We start from the raw sequence: 6,014 nt of genomic DNA on the forward strand, positions 1-6,014 counted from the left end.
GGTTTAGAGAAGTAAGATGGAGGAATTGGGGTGTGTCCTGTCCTTCTTCTTCTTCTTCTTCTCTCTCCATCTTCTTTGGTGATGGTGGCACTTTCGGATTGGTTATTACTGAAAGTGCACCGAGTTATAAGAATAAATGGTATTGGGGAAAAATGATAAATATTGTACACGTAACAATGGGTATAAAGATACGTGGCTGCCCCGGAGGGCAGACAGTGTGCTCATGGCTGACTGCTGAGCAGATCTCTGTTCGGCTGAAAGAACATCTTTTAGATAAACAATTAATAAACATAAAAACCGAAAGAAGAACTGAAGCCTCTTCTCGTCCTTCGATACGCGGGCTGCCCCAAGGCCACCTCGGGCCTTTCCAGGCCCCTCAAACAGCCGAGATAACCGGACATGCCATTGCCTTCATGCAAGGTGAGCTGTGCTCCTCATCCCCTCCTGCCCCATCCCACAGCTCCACGTGGCTTCAGCCTCAGCAGATATTCCATCAGGGCAGGAGCAGGGCTCAGGTGCTGAGGCAGGAGTAAGTCCAGAGATATTTGGGGCTCAGCTCTGCCAAGGGTTTGACATGACAAGTTGGTGCTTGTGAATAACATGCAGGTCCTGGGCAAGAGAGGACATGTGGGCAAGGGAGTCACACCATCCCCAAGTGTGGTAGACAGCCCCTTTTAGGATGTAACAGTTTAGAAGACATTTAGGAAGGCCAAGGGAAGATTTGGAATTAGATGAGAGCTGGCTTCAGACTGAACAGCTTGTGTCTGAGTAGTTTGTTTCCTCAGCAAATCGTTTTCTGGACAACAGAAATGTGATATGGTGAGCTGGATTCATGCAAATCCTCACTGCAGTACCCTGTTGGGAGGGGTCAGTTTGACTGAGAAAGCCAGTGGTAGAAAGAACAATAAAAGAATGTCAGTAAATGAGCAAAACCTAGCAGAGGCAGGTCTGGACTCCTGCAGGAGCTGGTGGGGTCAGGTGCCCTCCTGAGGTAACCTCCTTCCCTTCCCTTCCCCTTCCCCTTCCCCTTCCCCTTCCCCTTCCCCTTCTCCTCCTGCTTGATGCCAGGCACGGTATTTATCAGCTAGTAACACAAATGAGTCCATGAAGTGCTCCCCAGGGGTTAATATAGCACAGACTCACTAAAAACCTAATTACCATGCTGAGGAATGCAGGATTGCAGTAGGCCATTCTTTTACAGCTCAGTTTTTGTACTTCAGGATGAAAATTCTCCCTCTAGATATAAATTATTATTTTTCATATAAATACTTTCTCATACACCAGTGAGAGTGCCAGAAGGCTGGGCTACGTGGTAGGATAAAGCACCTCTGGCTTCCAGAGTGTGAGCAGACATGCTTCACAGGTTTCTGACAGTGTCTCTGTGCTAAAGCCTGTGATCAGCAAAAGTTCTTTAAAGAGTGAATATGGGTTTTCCAGTGACTCCTTTGAAATGCTAACAGCATGGATCACCCTGCAAGCTGGAGTATCAGCTCATCCCCATATCTCTTCCCTGGGACAGAGTGATGGAAAGAACATTTCCTGGTGTGGTCCAAGCTGCACAGGCACCCATGGCCCAGCAGCAGGAGTGCAGCAGGGTGCCAGTGAGGTGCTGGCATGGTCTTGGGGAAGGGCAGAGCTGTTTGGGCCCCACACCTCCTGCTCTGTGACCAGGTGTGCAGGCTGTGCTGGAGCTGCTGTCAGAGAAAGGCACTTGGAGAAATGGACTTACCAATCAGCAGCTGGTTTTGTTTGAAGATGTCTCCAAAGTCTGTCAGAGCCCCAAATCAAGCATTTCATTTTATTTTTAAATGTTGCTTTTAAAAACTCTTTGAAAAGATGATTTCCATCCCTTCAAAGCTGGCTTCATTCAGTCTTTTTTTTTTCCTTTTACTGTTAATTTAAAATATTTTGCTCTGCTCTCTGGCTGTTATATCTCAAGGTGTATGTCCTAATGCACTGTCTGAGAGCAAGGGCCAGGCAGTTCTGGCAAACCTGAAAGCAGCCCCAGGGCTCACAGCTCTGGTGGCTGGGGAGCTTTGGAGCCCTGTGACCTACAGGCCAAGGGCACTGAGCACAGAGGGGCTGCCTTGGCATAAATAATGTTAAACACTAAATCTGCCCACAGTGTAGTATTTTCCAGACTCATGACCCCAGATCCAGACACAAGCCTCAGTTACGCTTGAACTTCCACCAGCTCCCAGCCCCTAGTTTGGCAATTGCTGCTGTAGTTCATCGAAAGTTTGTCAAAACCCATACAATTCCACAAACCCCACAGTCTCAAGAAATCAGCATTTTTCTCCTGAAACCTGTTCTGCTGGAAAATTCCCAACCCAGCTCTACAGAGAGCCATTATTTCTGAAATGCTTTTGTAAACATTTATTGCAGGGGTTTTCTTAATGACAACGGCCACAGACTCTGGCTGAGCTTAATTTGGCAATTTGAAAATCTCACTCCTTTTTGTCTCTTGGCCAGATGGAGTAAGGGAAAAATTTTTCGTGTCTTTCAACACCACCACTGTGGTTTGGCTGCAAAATATGCTGCAAAATGTTTCCTGGAGATGTCCCTGTGCCTGACGCAGCAGTTCTACGGAACCCAGGGCATTGCTCGTGATAGTGGCAAAATACTCAACATTTGCTTAGCATCCTGCTCTTACAAATCTTCAACATAAGGGAAGGTTAACCAGTGTATTGGGAATTGTAAGTAGATGGGAAGAATTTCAGATTGTGTTACCTCCATGAATTTCCTCCAGCCTTTACTAGAGAAAGAACACCAAGTCTCAGCCCAGGGAAAGAGGATAGACCAGGTCCTGGAGGCACTCAGCAATGGTCAGCCTATACCCAGAGGGGCAGCAATTGCCACTTCCCCACAGGCTCTTGCTTTCTACCCAGAAAAACCCAGAAAGCCCTTTGGAGTCTGACACATGAACTTTATTCATGTTTCGTAATACCCAAGTGGGGTGGTGGTGGTGAGAGGTGGCAGACAGGGGGTAAGGGTGGGGGGAAAACCCCCTTGTGGGAATGGCACCAGGACTGAAGGCCACTTCTGGTATGACTTCCTGGGATGGTGTCCCAAAGGGCAGCCCCTTTGTGCCTGGGAAGTGGAGCAGAGGACCCAGAGCTCCCAGTGCACCCCTTCCCTGCCTGGGCAGCAGCAATGTTCACCAGGACAGCTTTGCTCCCACTGCTGGCACAGGGAGGTGGCCAGCAGGACACAGACAGCTTGGATGTGATTCCATTCACTGCTTTGTGAGCCAGTCAGTCTGCTGTTTTTCACATCACCCTGGTCCACAGCTGCAGTTAGGAGAGGAGAGCTCAGCCTGCAGCACCGGCTGGGGACATTGCAATCTGCTCTTCCTGTTAGCAGTCTGCCTCCTCCTGCCCCAGAGATCTCTTATCCCACAGATGCTTTCCATGCTGGAATGTGGATTTTTTTTTTTGGTGACCATCCTATTCAAACCCCCTCTCCCTCAGCTCTGGATTACCTGCTCCGAGTTCCTAAGTTCTTGTGTCGGTACCTAACACAGATCTGGGATCTGTCTTGTGATGTGTCTCTAAACTTGAACTCTGCTGAAGATAAATCCTCACCTGCACTTTGCTCATCTGTTTGGCAGTATGTTCTTGGATTTATCCACTAAGCTCCTTGAAGTCCGTTTGCTCAGTCCCTTTGCACTGCAAGAGAACAAACAAAGGACTCCTGGTGCTGGTGCATTCCTACTGCCACATCACACTATGAGCAACCACTGTGGTATTAAAAAACCCAAACAACAGGACTTTTACAACCGTGGTTTTTTTTGAACACAATGATTTGGTGAGTGTAAGACCTAACAAAGAGTGCAAGCACCCTTCAAGAGATGCCCTGAGCAGGGGCAGAAGCATCAGGCTGCCATGAGAGGGCACATGCATCCCTGGGCAGCTCAGTCACACCAGGGTTGCCTCTCTGCTCCCCACAGGCATCAGGCTCCAAAACTTGTTCCCATTGCTTTGGCCTACCCAGACAGCGTCCATCCCCTCTGTGGGGTCACTCCCTGCACCATGGGACAGGGCCTCAGCAGGACTGAGCTGCTCTGGAGAGGCTCAGGTTGCTTCACACCGGGCTCCTCACGCAGTGCTGAGGCTGCTCTCTGCCATCCAGGAACCTGCTGTTGCTCCTCTGAAGCCTGCAGTGGGGTTAAGACCTTTGAAAAAGAGTCCCATTTCCAGTCATCCACTGCAGACTAAAACTGGAGCATTAAGACCACATTTCAGCGTGAAAATCCTAAATAATCTACTTCTGTGCTGGAGCAGAAAGGTCAGGTGTATGCAGAAAACCCCAAGAGCCTTTCAGAGATGGGTCAGTTGTGGCTTGTCCTTGCACTGTTTATAGGATTGAGGCAGATGGAACAGAAGTCTCTCATCTCTGCAGGGTTCCCTGCTGCTGAATTGTTGCTAATTCATCCATCCTGAGTGTGCAGGATGCTCTGCAGAGCGAGATGGAGCGAGGCCTTCCAGCTCTTGTGCCTAAAACCCACTTCAGGCCTCCTTAATAAGTTCAGTTGCATTTAATGTAAGCACTTGGGAGAAGCTAAGCATCATGTGCGTGTGCTTGAGGCACCAAACAGAGAAAGTAACGTATTTTTCATCAGGTGCCTCTAATTTGTCCATTTTAATGTTACAGTATCTGTAACACTACTTGAATTACAGCCCAGAACACATTCTCCTCTAAAACTACTTTAGAGGTAGTAGAAACCACACAAAGCAGAACTGCTAACCCTCTTTCCTCCTTAAATCATTTCATATTTCACAGGTCCTACAAAATGTTTTGCAGTTCAAGAGAACAGTTTCTCTGGGACACCACACATCCCATTATAAATAATAGCCCAAGTGTTGCCTGGAGGGATATAAGTAACATTTGCCAATTTTAAAAGGTTTGTAAAAGAATTTCCCATTAAAGGATTTCACAAAGCAGCCATTTCAGTATCATTTATGCCTCATTACGTTTCAATGTCTAAGTTTATTTGTAATTTAAAAAAAAAAACCCAAACCCAAAAAAAAAAAAACCCAAAAAACCCCACTTGCTCCAGTAGAGAACTTCCAAATCTCTTTCTAGGCAAGATTTTCAAGTGAGAATACTGTGGGGTTTCTGATGCCTTTGTTTGTATTGAGCTCTTTGGTCCTGCAGAGTCATCAGCATCCTGCCAAGGGACCCAGGGCAGTGCCAGTCTGGCTCTCAGCAGGCAGGCTGCAGGGAGGGCAGTGGGGAGGGCTTTTGGGCCTTTTTAGCAGCTGCTGAGAGGTGCTGCAGCCCCCTGGGGTTTATTAATGGTTGTGGGGCAGACTGTCTGCAGTGAACTGCAGGGAGGGTTGTGAGCCCAGCCCCGTTGAGACTGGTCCCAGCTTTGGTGGCTGGGATCACTGCTGAGGGACATTGTCCCTGCACAGCCACTCCATTGTGTGACACTGGCTCTGGTCACTGCAGTGCAGCCGTGGCATGGAGCAGGAGCCATGGACTCACTCCAAACACTGAACTGCTCCAGTGCAACCCACAGGGAGTGATGCAGTCAGAGCCAGGCCAGCCTTACCTTGGTCTTTGCCCTTGCTCAGGCTGTTTCCCTCTGGGTGCTTTGCCTTCCTCTCTCGTGTTCTGCTGCAGCTCTGCCTCCCAGCAGCCTGCTCCTGCTCTTATCCCAGGGCACTGCTGGGCAGGACAGAGTGGGAGTGGAGCAGAAAGGCTCCTGCTGCTTTGGTAATGCACAGCTGGATCTGCAGCTCTGGCAGGTGTGAACATCAGGGCTCAGCTAACAACAGGCATGGATGTAAAGCAGCAGGAGGAGTTCAGATGGCAGCACTGGTCTCCTGAGCATTTCACTGCAGAGACTGGCAAAATGTTTCTGATTAGAGTCACTAACACAGATCACCTGCACAAAACAGGCTTCTAAACTGCTCCTGGATCAGGGCTCAGCTTCTGCCTCTCCCTGCCTGCTCCTACAATTGCTCCATCCCTGGCCTGGTGCACCAAGTACATCCCAGGCTAGAGGA

General features: G+C 48.8%; 1 long non-coding RNA gene across 1 annotated transcript; it reads right to left on the reverse strand.

The window, feature by feature from the left end:
* Positions 1-2,965: 2,965 nt before the first annotated feature.
* Positions 2,966-5,765, reverse strand: LOC135449898 (uncharacterized). The gene is made up of 3 exons (XR_010440885.1): positions 5,558-5,765; positions 3,990-4,156; positions 2,966-3,668 (listed from the first exon to the last, which is right to left on the reverse strand). It is a non-coding gene; the product is annotated as an uncharacterized LOC135449898 (long non-coding RNA).
* Positions 5,766-6,014: the final 249 nt, after the last annotated feature.

The sequence above is a fragment of the Zonotrichia leucophrys genome, chromosome 6, assembly GCF_028769735.1.
Source record: "Zonotrichia leucophrys gambelii isolate GWCS_2022_RI chromosome 6, RI_Zleu_2.0, whole genome shotgun sequence".
NCBI classification, from domain to species: Eukaryota; Metazoa; Chordata; class Aves; order Passeriformes; family Passerellidae; genus Zonotrichia; species Zonotrichia leucophrys.